General features: G+C 45.1%; 1 protein-coding gene across 2 annotated transcripts in view; it reads right to left on the bottom strand.

Moving 5' to 3' along the window:
• Positions 1 to 15041, bottom strand: part of MCU (mitochondrial calcium uniporter) — an 80875-nt gene that overhangs the window by 24993 nt on the left and 40841 nt on the right. The gene's annotated exons all lie outside the window — the stretch shown is intronic.

The following is a 15041-nucleotide window of genomic DNA, read 5'->3' as shown; positions in this document are numbered from 1 at the left end:
ACTTACATCAAGTTCAGACTAAATATCAAAGATCACTCATTTCTGAGAGGGAGCAGTCACGATGGAAAGTAAAAACATGCACAAGGCAAGCTGGGAAAGCAGGAGCTAGATGAGCAGAGAAGAGAAACAGCAGGAACACAGGTCACAGCCTTGCTACAGCGCTGCAGGACACTGCACCAGCTGCAATCAGATTTGCTCAGGAGTGCAAGAACCCAGCAAATCCACTCAGGCAGAGCACATCCCACATGGATTGCCTACAGACAGGCACCATTTCTGCAGTGACAGTCACAATGACCCTGTGCCATCTCCAGTGAGGAGGCTGGACAGCAAACAACCCCCTCCCCGAATTTTATCTTGCCCTTTCACACAGCAGGCACAGGGTACTTGAGTGTTTTCAAGCCAGTCTGAAAAGGCCAAAGTCTCATCCCTACACTGTGTTTCTGTAACTCAAGGATATCACTATAAACTTGGATAAAGAATTCAGGCAAAGTTACAACTACAAGAGTTTGAACACAGCCTGGGAATCATGCTTGAATGGTGGGTGACTGGCACACGCTTCTCCTCTGGGGTTAAATTTCTTTTCCACATTAGGAACCCAGAAAGATTCATTCCAATATGCCTGCAGGCAAGAGGAACAGAATAAATTTAAGCTCACCCGAGTTTTTTTCTGGCACTGAGAGGTTCTCAGCAGGCAAATACTAACAGGTATTTATGAAGTTATGCTGTATTTGGAAAGAGGGGCAGGGGGCAGCTTTGGCCTGTTCAGCCGTTCTGAAAAAGGTCATCACCAAGTTGCCACAAGCCCCTACATGCAGCAAGGGGCTGTGCCACCAAATACTTCAAAAATCACAGTATTTCAACTTTTTAACAAAGAGAGGTATTAAGAGTCTCACAGTCTAGAACAGAGTCTGTGTGGTCCTTGGCTTGGAAGCATTTGTGAGACCTGTTCTATTTCTCAGGTCTCATTTTTTATTAATATATACAATATGTTTAAGAGCACAGTAGCCAGTCTGACAGACTAACAGACATAGTAAAGTCTGATCAGCAGGAACTGCTGTTCTCACCTTCTGCAGATAGGGAAGATGGATTTAAATCCAGTAAAACATTAAGTGTTGTGAATTTGACACCATGACTCTCTGGATTACCAAAACCTCTACCCTCCAGAACACTGAAAAATTCAGAAGCATCATCTCCCAGACCACTGAGCAACCATCACTCCTTTGGTTTTGCAGGCTGGTGAGAAATGCGTTGGCAAGTTTGTAGGAGAGCGTGAGGCAGCTCAGGGGATGACATCTGGCAGAGGAACTTTCTCATGCACATTTATTATTAATTAATATCAAACTCCTTTTTTGGAATTCTGCATCTTCCAGACAAAGTCCTGCCTAACGAAGATTAAATACCTGGTTTCTCCAAAAAAGGCAACTTCTAGCAAAGCATCTTGTAAAAGTCAGTCCTCTTACCCAAGTGTGGGATCCATAATTTCCCCGGACAAAGAGGCAGCTCCTCTGATGTTTAACCCCCCTACAAACACCCTGCAGAAATCCCAGCAGGAAATAGGAACACTCTTGTCCCTGCTGGGCAAGAGCCAAGAGTGTGCAAAGCCAACTCTATCTCACCCTGTGGTGCTGCTCATTTGATGATCTCCATTAAGGGTGTCATTAAGGGCAGCCTCAAGGCTACCAAGCCACAAAGCCCTGCAGTTTTGTAGAGGGCCACCTTGTACCCTGCTAGGCACCAGGAGGTTACAGAAAGGGGCTGTAAAACCACCCCCCTACTCCCCTTTAACAGCCCTGCACAGAACCTCTGACACATCTTAGGTGTAGGAGGTGGTGGCTGGGTAAGAAAAATCAGGACTTGTGGACCTTGCACAAATAGAATTTACAAAGATAATTAGAAATAAAGCCTGCACAGTCCCAAATAGATTTCAGTAAGCTTTCCCCACACTATTTACAGCCCAGCAAGAGGCTTAAAACTGCTCATTCTGATCTGGCTAGAAGTAGCTCACGCAAGGCTCACCTTAATGGGGTGACACGAACAACTTCTTTTGGTGCCCCAAACCTTCCTACAACTGCATTTTAATGCAAACTCTTTCCCCTGCTTCCCTCCTCTTCCCACAAGCCTAGGTTTCTTTGATTCTCAGTCTAATTAGGAGATAATTTTAACTCTGACACTTGTTTGATTGCACTGGTACTTAACCACGCTATTAGGCAAATCATTAGCTGACATGTGGCACCTTTTCCAACTCACAGAGACAGCTCAGTGGAGAGGATGGGGGGAAACTCCAGAGAAACAACCCCTGTCAATCCTTAGACTTAACAGGCTACAGTTAAAGCACTGCTTGGGACACCATTTCCACTTTATCACGAACAACAGGGGCAAGACAAGCAGCTGTAACCTGCCTGGGATCACACATCCAAGGTCACCTGTGAAGGACAACAGGACAGTTTGATCCTAGAACCCACACTGAGCATCCTGAGCAGCACAGGAGCTGCAGCAACCAAGCAGACAATCAATCTATACTTGAACACCAACTGTGCAAGACCCTTCCTGCTCCATTTCTACAACCCTGGGCTCTGAGACTGCCTGTGGCACATTCTGGCAAAGGGCATTGGAATCCATCAGCTCCAACTTGGAAATGCTGCTTTACAAGTTTACTGTTCCAGGAGAAAACACAGCAGGTTCAGTCACTTGCTGCTGCCTGAGAGAGGCTCCTGTGTTTCACTCACACCCATTTAGAGAAGACTACTTCAAATGAACAGTAAGTTAGAAAAAGGAGCTTTTAAAAAACCACACAACAGCTGGATAAGTTCTATGAAGGGAGTGTTTCCCACCTTGCGATTCCTTCACGGATCCCAATTGAAGTACACAGGCAAACAGTAAGACATCATTTAACAACATTGTGCCTAAATTGATTGTTAGGGCATCAGTGAGTCATTAACTGCCAAGTTCAAACAGCTGCTTTCTCCTTCTAGGAAAGCCTTCTGCCCAACACACACAAATTTGCATGGAATAACCATTTTGCAAGCCTGTGAACCAAAGCCTCCTGCAGCAGCAGCCACAGCTGCTGACTTTGCTAACTACCTCTGCTCAGCAGCTGCCCCAGCAACACATTCCCCCTTCGCACCCCATCTCTGAAGCACCAAGTTCTTGTGCTCTGCTGGGGTGAGGAAGAAAGGCAGTTCCAGACAGGCTTCGCAGTCCAGCCCCTGACAGAAACACACCTGAAAACAGTGTTTCTTTCTTCTGAAGTTTCTTGTTAACAGTAGTCTGTGTTAGGAGCTGGAAACATCAGCTCACTCAAGGAGACAAGTGATGAGCTGCCTTTGTCTGCTCCTTGGGAACAGCTGGAAAATGTTGAGATAATAGAGGAGGCTTTAAACAGGTTGTCAGTGTTTGCTCTTCACAGAAAGTACATTTCACAAGCTGTTTGTGTGACTGGCACCTTTGTATCTCCTCTCAGTGTGCTACAGCACCTGGGAACAAGAGGATTCCGAGACCAGAAAAGACCTTCCAATTGCTTAAAACATTTCACATTATAGAAATGGCCCAAGTACTAACACAATGAATGCTTCTTATACTATTTTACCAAATTACAAGGGAAAAATCTCTCCAAGGTCTCTCGCAAATCAATCCTGGGAATCCATTTTTCCTGCTTTTTGCCATGGTAGCTGACTTTACAGTTCCTGGCCATGGAGAAGCAGCCAACCTGGCACAGCTGGAGAACAAAACAAAATTTCAGATGGGCTTTTAAAGGCCTCCTTTACTGACTTGATCTTAAACTCCTGCACAGACTGCCAGTGCTTTGCTGCTCATTGCAGCAGCTCTTTGGCCTTATTGTGCCAAGAAAAGTCACCGATGCTTCACAGGGGGCATGGAGGGAGATCATCTCCATGAAGTCACCAGGACCATCTTAAAAGGGACCACCACAGCCAAGGGACAAGCTCTACCAACAGGAGAGGGCACACAGAGTCAGCTGGCTGATTTCAGAACTGCTGCTGACAGCTCTGATGAGTTGTGTCATTACAACAACATTTCTAAAGCCATCAGCTGATAGCAGCTTACCAGCTAGCAACAGGAGCAAGATGGAGAGCAAATTCATAAGCTACCAACGAGGCTACCAGGAAAGTCCATGAATATTCATGCCACTAAAATACAAATGAATTGTTAATATTTTTTTTACTATGAAATAAAAATTAGTAGCTTCAAGTAACCCAAAGCTTTACAAACCTTAGTACACCAAAACAACAAACCCAAAAATGACCAAGAAGACCGTTTCACTCCATTTTTCTGGACCAGTGCATTTGTAATTCCTATTTTCCCCTCCTTAAGGAGACACACATCCAGTTCACTGTATGGAGCAAGCAACTCCACACTGATGCCTTAGGTTTTAGCTTTTATATTTTTCAGATTCTGTGCTGCTTTAGTGTGTAGGTCTCAGCTTCACATTAAGGGATCGTGAGCTCCCTTCACAGAGTAGGGAGACAAAACAATTCCTTCTCTAGCTGGGGACCAAGGACAAATGATCCAAATCTCAGGCCCAAGAGCACAAACAACGTGGGCTGGAGAGAGAAAAACAAGCAGGATGGGACTGCCTGGGCTAAAGCTGGAATTGGACAATGAACTCCAATGTGCAAATGGAGCAGAACTGATCACAGTGAGAGCCCCTGTGAGCGCTCGTGCATTTTGTGACCATTTTGGTTCATCTTGGGTTCAGCCCTGGCTGGGCTCTTGTGCTGCTGCGCAAGGTGGACACATTGAGGCCTTTTAATAAATCCCTACTTTATTCTTTAACTCTGTCTCATCTCTGTTCTAGGTCAGCCGTCACAAGGCATCAACACAGTGGAGTAGAAGTCACACACACAAACAACACAAGGCAGACTTTATTCAAACAGCTCACACATATTTCAGTTTTCCAAAACTTTTTCTCCTTTTTTTTTTCTTTTAAACTGTACTTGGAAACAACCAGCAATGGCTCCAGCAGGAATTAAACCAACTTTTACAATCCATGTGCCATGCACACCTGACACACAGGTGTCTACAGCTGGAGCTGTACTGCCAACATGGACAACAGGCACACCAGTGATCTACATAAAACATGGGTAACTAAACTTTCAGATCAGCAACCCATTTTTGTACCAAATAAAACAGTGACAAGCACTGCCAAAGCACCCACATGTGTCTGCTGGGCACAGGCAGAGCAATGGAAGAGGGGCAGCTCCCAGCAGCCTGTAAAAGTCAAAATGTAGTGAGCAAGCCTATCTTGAATTGAGTAATAGAGCACAGTCATCTGGATTTATTAAGAATATTTCTTCAGAGCAATCCTAAAATACAATGGATGCATGCTTGGGCAATGCCACAGATCAAGCAAGCTCTTAGGTTACCCTTGCAGCTGTTTCCTCAGCTGTCATCAGCCATCGGGGAATTTCTCACTGACAGCAGAGGCTGCCCTTGCCCTGCTGGCCAGGTCCCCCACCACACTCCTGATCGCAGCATCTTCTAAACACAGTTCATGGCACCACTTATAGCACATCCCTGCTAACAGAAGCACGTCTGGCACTCCTCCATCATCACCTTTCCAGAGAAAAACTAAGAAGCTAAATCCTGCCCTCTATAACTGTAGGACTGAGAAAGAGTTACAGGGTTAAAGTGAAAAATTGTGTCAAAGACTACCAGTTTGGGCTTAAAATTTGAGTGAAGCATGCCTCTGCTAGTTACAGCTTAAAGAATAATACATTTAAGAGCTACATAGGGGAAACAAACCACGTTCCTGGGCAAGAAAGAAGAACTGGCTCAGCTGCAGTTCTCAGGAGCAAACTCACAGGTTCTCAGCAAACTCGGAAGCAGATTCACACCACCAGATTTGGTACTAGAAAGTGAATACAAGAGATGAGGATGAAAACTGAACACCAAATGGGATTTTCAGTTACTAAATGCCAAGTGAAGACTTGTAATCTGTTTCTGTATGGCCCTGAATATATTCACTTGACCCTTAGCATACCTCATGTTCCAGGATTTTTTTAATGCATCACAAAAAGACACGGAGGTGCCAGCTCCATCGCCTTGCCCCATCCCCTTACCCAGAACCCATCCTGTGGGAGCAGGCCATGGATCACAAGTGAGCCACTTCAGCATTCCCCTTCCACTGGCACACTTGCACATTGCTGAGCAAGGGAAAACCTCCCTTTCCCAGTTATTTTATTCATGTTAAGTTCTCCCTCTTCCCAGACACCAACTATATTTTAACATTCTACAACTGCAAGTTAAATTTACCATAGGAAAGAGACCAATGCCTGCTTCCACTGTCCCAAGTTTGCAGTCACTGGACTGTAGTGTGCTGTTACCAGCCCAGTGTATCTCACAGGGTTTGCCAAAACCCAGTACCGACCTCTGTGTGGTGCTCCTGACAGGCTTCCCTAACATCCACCCTGTCCAGGTATTGGTTTTCCCTGCCATATAATCACTCCTTGCTCTTTATCACAATCTAGGGAAACTTCCACAGCCATTTCCTTACAGCACCAAGGCCAGGAAAAACATTTTACTGAACTGTGCAACCTTCAGCAGCTTCTTGGCTCAGTTATAAGAAAAGTTATCACTGGCTCATAAAAAAAAAAAAACCTCTAATGCAGTTAAAATATTTCTGGCAGAGAAACAATAAAAAAGTAAAGTGTTTCAAATGCCTGGCTAAATTTGCTACAATAGATGAAAAAGGGCTTTCTAAGCAAGTTTATCCATGAGATCACCTTTCTGTGGTGTACAGCAACAGCTCAATTAATCACAAAACTATTTGCAAGGACTTTCCAAAAAGAGGGGAATAACAGAACAGACCCTGCAGAACAGCTCCCCAACAAAGGCAGCACACATACTCTTCATCCTTCTGCATGAGGAGCTCCTCAACACTGAACTCTGATTTGAAAACTATCTTTTTCTATTTAATCGTACAACAACGATGCAAACTGGCTTTGTCCTTTCTCAAGTGGTTGCTGCTTTATTCACTAAAGCCCTCAGTTTGCACAGCACTTAAATACTGATTCAGTTCTTTCTAATGAAAGATTTCACGTAGAAAAGAACCAAAAGAGGTAATTCAGGTACACAGAGAGTGATTTATCCACATACCTCCACACAGGCAGCATTCTTCCTCCAGTCAATAAACTTTATTCCTCCTTAGGAAGGATTTGACACAGACATCAAGCACACAGATTGTCCAGTTCAAAGTGGAAGCACACAGATCAAAAGACACTCTCCAGCTCCAAATCACCATTTTTATTTTGGTTGTGACCCCTGCAAAATAGGCTTCCCTTGTATACTAAGGGTGAATTCCCAGTGCTACCAGCTCTTGCTGGATTCCCCCACACTCCTCATATCCCCCTTAGCCCCACTGTCAGGACACCTATTTCAGCCAAACCCTCCAATATCTCAGTTCTACTGCCAAAAAGCAGAGTCTATAACTTCTGGCATTCAATAGCCTTAAAGTATCAAAGCATAGATGAGTCACCAGGGCAAGATTAAAAGGAATTAGATGTTTTAATATTGCCAGTAAAGGAAAAAAAAAGTGGTTTGTGCAAGAGACAACTTATATTCTTCAAATATGAGTCTCTCTTGGTGAGCTCATCCCTCAAATGGATGGTGTCAGTTTGAGGCATCAGTGCATGCAAGATCAATGCAATCCTAAACTTTGTATCTTCAAGAAGTTATTTTCCAAATTTGCCTGGGAATTGTTTAAGCATTACACAGGCTGAAAAAAGAATAAATCAAGTCTAACTATTGGAAACACAAGTAATTCATCTGGCAAGCTGAGCATAGAGACAACGGACTATGAATAATTCAAGAGGGGTAAGATCCAAAATATTCTGTTACCTGCAGCCTGAAGTGGTGATAAAATACTTGATTAAATTGGAGAGCAAAAGCTGTTCAGCACAATTACTGGATAAATATTTCAGAGCAATTTTTCTGTTAAATATTTGGAATCCCCCTGCCAGCCTGCATTCCACCCAAGGACACAAGGGGAGGGTTCCTACAAGAACTCACGGCCTTTCAGAGGCAAAAGTCTCAGAGGGTGAGGGATGAACATTCAGGCTCACAGAAACCCAGCTCCAAATGCTTTGCCACTTCACAAGCTAATTGTTTCAGGTGCAGCTTCAGACATTTGTTGAGAAGAACCTCGACAGTTCTACTTGTGGAAGTAGGATTTTAGGCATTGCTTTAGGAAAGAATCCTCCTCCTCCTCCCCTCAACCCTGTTTTAGCTGTTGAATAAAATCAGAGCTTAGGAAACAGATCTCACAGACCATTGAACCTGCATTTGCCCACTCACTTCACCTCATCACTGAGCTATGCAGCCGGTCCAGGGAGCACAAAGGGCACCACAACAGAGCTGCCACCTGATAATGCCAAGGTAAATCACTTAAACCAGTTATGATCTGTGTTATTTCCATGCAATTTGCTCCACAGAGTGATTTGGCATGGAGTTCTCCAAGTAACTTGAAATTCTGGGGGGAAAAAAATATTCTTAATTGCCATTTGAACTCAAAGGGAGCAATTTCTCAGCACCCAGAGGGGGAAAAGAGCAAACCTTGTGCAACGAAAGGCAGAACCTGGTTGGGGATCAGCAGGAGAGCCTTGTCCAGATGTGATCATGGCATTAGCAAGGCTTTGGGGACTTTCCCTGAAAGCCCTGTACCTGTGAGGAACGTCAGAGTAACCCTCAGCCTGCATTTGGGAAAGGGAAGGGAATACGGCCACTAAAGCTAATCCTGGCTCTGACAAAAAGTAACTTTCACGTTGTTATTATTATTATTTCTTCACCCCATCTTTTCTCCCCCAGACCCAATACCTGGGATATATCTGGGAAAAGGAAAAAAATCTGACCTACACAAACCCTTGTATCTTTAAAGGCATGAATGACCATGATAAAAAGGAAAACACGTTTCAGCGTGAAAAGCACATAAAGCTTCAGTGTAGGAGCTCAGGAGCAGCAACTGATGCTTGGGCCAAGGAGGAGGTCTCAGAGATAAAACACTCAGGAACAGAAAGGTAAATTCTATCCACTTTTAATTAAGGAAGAAGTAAATGTTACTGAATTTAATCAAGCGTCCTTCCCTATTCTTTCTAGCTGGGTTTAGCAATAGCGCAACAAAACCCAGTTTGGGGAAGTGTGACTTCAAATCCAGACCATTTCAAGAATACTGAGCTTCAATAAAGCTTCAATAAGCAAAGCCACCAGGCAGGAAAACTCATTAGGAACAGTCAGCTTTAAATACACTCACCATTTCTACTTTATTTTCCTGAAATGCCACTCATATCCAGCAATAGGGTTTCCCCTGCACTTAGGAACATCCATGCAGCTCCCATAATCCTAACTCCAGTTTATCTCTGAAAACACACAGCATGACAATTGCTATGTATTTCACACACTTCCTGATTTATTTAAACCAAAGAGAATTGTAAAGAAGACATTTTTATGACTTATTCTAATTGAAGCTGAAATATAAATCTCCAAGTCAAATGTAGCTACCTTAAGGGTACATGATAGATCAATCCTTTAAACACATCATTCATGGCATTTAGGTTCAGAAATGTAAAGCTGCTGCTAACCAGCTATTTAATAATAAATAGACATAAAAATTCAGTAATGAGGGCAAAAAAATCCACAACCAGGTACTTTTGAAGCTTCCAGAAGAAATCTGGAATGATGATCCTTGAGGGTGCCTTCCAAATCAGAATATTCTGTGAAATACTGGAGAGCTGATGTGTGACTTCCATGGAAATGAAAAAGCAGCAAAAACTATTTATTTATTTTCCATCAAGAAACAGGTCTGATAAAGAGATAACATACACAAAACAAATAGGTCTTCAGGCACCCTTATCACAAAATATTCGAAGCTGACTTCTGATTTTGACTGCCAATATTTTCCATTTGGCTCTACCTGCCTTGTGATAAAATAATAAAATGAATGCCCATCGCTGGTTTTATTTTTGGCAATGGACAAAGCCAGGCCCTGGGGATATCTCATCCAAAATGTTTGAGGGAATTTCTACCAGTGCTGTCAGCCCTGGGGGAGCACCAGGAGCCTGTGCCAGCTCAACAGCCCTGCTCACCCAGCCCATGCTGACCCATGGCTAAGGCCACTCAAACAACCCAAATTCTTCCCAGCTTGGCACTGAACTGGCAAATCCCTTAAAAGAATTGTGGATCCTCTCAAGAGATGCCACTTGAAAAGCCTCTCTGTAGTGGTCAGTGGCTCTGGACATCAGCGAGGGAGATGCACAAGCTGTTAACAAGCAAGATTACAGGCTTTCTTTTGTAAAAATCAGTTATTTAATAGCAATTCTAGAGACTGAACATCATGGTCTTTTTCATCTCAGCACATAATAGCCTCAGAGATGCAAAAATTTTTCAATTCCAACTGAAGGCACATGTGTTCAGACCCCACCTGTGAACAAGATTAAGTTCCTTGGGGTTTTGTTTCATTTTTTAAAAGCACAGGCATCTTGCATTTTGGAAAATTAACCCAGCTGCCACACTGCAGGACAATGAGAAGGATGAGATTAGCTTGGACTCTCCCAAAGGCTCAGAGCACTGCACATGAGCTGCTTGGTGTGTTCCCTGCTGCCAAAGTGTGGTCTTGTAGCTGAAGTGAAAAGCAGAGAAGTTCCTTGGCTGGCCTGTGAAACAGAGGTGCTTTGCATTTCCTGCCCACTGAACAGCAGGGAGCTGGGATGGAGTAGGACAGGAATGGTGTGGCATTAATTTTGGGTACTTTTAACCATAAAAATAGGGAAGCATTTCGTGAAACAAGCTGACCCTCAGCAGGTTTATTTTACAGAACACTCTTTGCCACAGGGAACAGCAAGGCATCCCAGCATCAGAACTTGACTCCCCCTGAAGCTGCCCCCACCCCAAGTCCTGCTATTAGCCCACAGTGACCCCAGGTTAGGAAACCAGCAACTCCTCCAGGGTTTGGAGACACCACAATGCTTTGCTAATGCTGCTGTGGGCAGCACTGGCCTCGTGTGGCAATGTTTTGTGCGCTTTCCAAATGTTACAGTCCAAAACCTCAGACTCTGCAACCCCACCAAACTCTTCCTTTGGGAACTGCTCCTCCTTTAGCACCTTTATTACCACACCTGGTATGGCAGCATCATTTTGATCTTTACTTGCTCAAGTCTCACACAACCCACAGTCCTTCACCCTTCACACTCATTTCCAAGACACCTTGGAGCTCCGTGAGATAAGCACATTTGACAGAGAATCTTGCCCAACACTGCAGCCAATAGGAAATCCAAGGAATCAACACCTCCCCTCCCCTCTTGGGACTGCATTTTGAACAGGACTGAGCTGTGGCACTGCTGAATCCCTCCCTGAGTCTCTGCTGCCAGCTCATTCCCCAGGGGCCGCCAGCAGGCACCATCCATCTCACACTGCCTGAAGTGCTTGCACAGCATTCTCCCTCCAAGGAAGCTTTAGGGAGGAAGCTTCCCTGAAGCAGAGGATGCTAACAAAACAGATTAGATGAATCACAAGGTGCTGTTGCTATAAAAATGCCCCTTAATTTACTCTCTTAATTAAGGAGACCCCAGACCATGCTGCCAGTGCCAGGACCTGCCTCCCCACTCCTGCCCGTGGTGGTGCTCTGAAGTCCTCTGGTTTACTCAAGCTCAATTTTTTTTTCCCCTGCAGGTTGCTATCAGCCAGATAAGGGAATCAATACAATGTGCTGTCACACAGCTGGTTTTCCTGCTTGCAGCTGAAAGATGAGAAATGACCAATCACCCCTGCTCACATTTGGGGTTGACAGCTTCTTTCTAAACAGAAATTAAGGCTAGCACTGGTGGAACCTACCCTAATTGAGCACCATACTACTGGCAGATCTTTGTTTGCATCCATCCTTGCTCCACTGTGAGAGCCATGTAAGCATCACCAAAACTGGTGGTTGAAACCTTTAAACTACAATTTAATACAACTAAGAAAAAAAATCAAACTTCAAATATTGCCTTAAGGGTTTAGGAGTATTCTCTTCTCCATGAAGTGAGAGTTCCTCATGTGAATCTTCTAATTTTACTTCCATAAAAGAGTAGCAACTTTTAACTTCCAGGTGGAAATTGCCACAAGGCTGGGTCAGACTTTTGTTTTCTCATTGCTTAGAGAAGACCAATAAACACTCAATTCAGTAAAATCTCCACTATTAATTCAGGGGGCTGGAGGGGTTACACTCACCCTAGGGACCAGGCAATACATCAGCACAAAAGACACACACACAGAAGCTTATATTTTTCTCATAAACCCCAATATCACTTTGTAAGAAAGCCAAGTTGTCAGCCAAATTCTTCTTTCCTCAGAAACTTGCACACTTCTTCTGTGAATTTCTAATTTAAGCCCTCCCTTAGGCAGGAGAAGGCTTCTCAACACTGGAATGAGCAAATGAAAATTAAATCCCTCCTAAGCACTGCAGCAGAAAGCAGCACCTTGAGCTTGCTTTGCTCTCCAAGCTTATGGTTAAAAATACCCAAAATTAATGCCACACCATTCCTGTCCTCCCCCAGCCCAGCTCCCTGCTGTTCAATGGGAAGGAAATGCAAAGCACCTCTGTTTCACAGGCCAGCCAAGGAACTTCTCTGCTTTTCACTTCAGCTACAAGACCACACTTTGGCAGCAGGGAACACACCTCAAACTGATGCACAGCTCAAAGGAACTGCAGCAAGGGCATCCTTTAAAATCCAGCGCTGAGTGAGCCATCAGAGCTAAAATTTGTAACCACCACCACCCAACAAAGCAGCACCAGCCTGCACAGGCACCCCAGACATTCCCCCCTAAATGTCACCCAATGAACCCTTCAGTGCTGCTCCATTTCCAGGGGGGGTTTTACTTTTAACATGACAGGTGCCCCCAGCTGCTTTTAGATGCCAGATTTCTGGAGGAATGGTGTTTATTAATGGTCTCAAATTCACACCGAGCTCAAAATAAATGAGGAACACTTTCAGGGTGCTTCCACCAGGGCTTGCAGGACAAGCCAAGGACGAGTTTCTTCTGCCTCATTTCCTCTCTCAGGTCACACACTGAGAAACACCGTTAAAGCCAAAGAAGGTAAGAAATTCTGATAAACTTCAACCTGGAAACAACACTGCAAATAAATACAAAGCTCTGGCCAGCAACTTTTCCCTACAGCTCCAGTACCAGAGCCAGTGGAAAACCACACAGATATTGATGGGAACCTTCCAGAGCTGGGTGTGAATGTAACAGGGCTTGGCAGAGCCACCAAGACCTGGGCTGGTATTCAAAAACACCCAGAAACTGAAATCTCAATATATTCTGTACAAGTTAGTTTGAAAAGAGCCTCACACTAATTCCAACACTTCCAAAATAATTGTTCAGTGCAGATGCTGTAACGTGCTATCTGCAGGTGATACTGGTTCATTCCTGCAACCTCTTTGACACTCAGATGTGTGTTTCAGGCAGTCTTAAATCACAGACAATCATCATTCATCTGCAGAGAACAGGGCTGAAGTCCTGCTCAGCAGAGAGTTACAGAAAAATAATCTCTGCTACACATCATCAATAATGCACAGCCAACAGAAAGTGCCATGTTAACATACAGATGGACAATAATCTAATTAACAGTGACCTTTTTTTCTCTTGCACTGCTTAGAGGTCAAAACGTTTGAGTCACTTTGAAAGGAGAGATTATGTCAAAAATGGCTGTTTGGGGAAATCCCTACATCTAATAATGGTTTTAACCAGCCCATTTATTCTGACTGAACTGAAGAACGCTTGATGGTTGCTATGAATACAAACGAAGGGATTTCCAGTTAATGTGCACGGCACAGAGAAGCAAATCCTCGTGATTAAACACCTCCCTCCTCTCTCCCTGCTCCACAGCCCCCAAAACAATTAATGCTCCGGGACAAGAGCTCCAGTGGAATTGTTTCTGAATTCACTGATCACACCAAACTCGCTGACACCATCTGCTCCAGCCTCCTTATCCCATATGCAAATCCCTCCTTTAAGAAAGGAAAACTTCTTGTTAACGGCAGGCTCTCTACTACGAGCTCTGCTACTCACAGAACCACTGGGTTAGAAGAGACCTTCAAGATCATCGAGTCCAACCCAGCCCCAACACCTCAACTAAACCCTGGCACCCAGTGCCACATCCAGTCTGTTTTTAACACATCCAGGGATGGTGACTCCACCACCTCCCTGGGCAGCCATTCCAGAATTTCATCACCCTTTCTGTAAAAAACTTTCTCCTGATATCCAACCTATATTCCCTTGGTGCAGCTTAACATTGTGTCCTCTGGTTCTCCCAGTGCTGCCTGGAGAAAGAGACCAACCCCAGCAGAGCACAGCCACCTTTCAGGGAGCTGTAGAGAGTGACAAGGTCACCCCTGAGTCTCCTTTTCTCCAGGCTGAGCACCCCCAGCTCCCTCAGCCGTTCCTCACAGGGTTTGTGTTCCCAGCCCCTCTCCAGCCTCGGTGCCAGCATCTCAACATCCTTCCTGCTCAGCAAGCACAACCGTCTCTTTACACATCATTTCAGAAGTGGCTTTAGAGGCCAAGGGCATCCCCAGAACCCGACACGGGGAGCTAAGCCCCGCTTTGCGCTGGCACAGCGACAACCTTGCGGCAGGAGCAGCAGCCGGCGGTGCGGAGCGGGGCAGCGGGAGATGGGCTCGCTGCATGCCGGCTCTCCATCCCGCTGGGCAGGAGCGATGCTCCCGGAATTCCAGCTCCCCCGGCCCCCAGAGCTCAGGAGGCGGCTTTGGGATGAAGCGAACGCCCATTCCATCCCCGGGCTGGCTCTCCCGGCGGGGAATCACCGCCGCTGCTGCAGCAGGGATCTCCCAGCCAAGCAGCTCCGCAGGCTCATTTCCCCGCCTGCCTGCTGGGGGTTCCCCTGGTGCTTTGAAACCAGAGCCTCACATCGCTGCACTGCATTTGCAGCCACGACTGCAGGGAGGGACACAGAGCGGAGTATTTTTGTCATCGACTGCCCCGGTTCCCAGCAGAGCACGGCACGCCGCACCAGCCAATGTATTAATAGCGCTTTA

The sequence above is a fragment of the Taeniopygia guttata genome, chromosome 6 (assembly GCF_048771995.1).
Source record: "Taeniopygia guttata chromosome 6, bTaeGut7.mat, whole genome shotgun sequence".
Classification (NCBI taxonomy): domain Eukaryota; kingdom Metazoa; phylum Chordata; class Aves; order Passeriformes; family Estrildidae; genus Taeniopygia; species Taeniopygia guttata.
The sequence above is the reverse complement of the archived record's forward strand: the minus strand, read 5'-3'. Positions and strand labels throughout refer to the sequence as shown.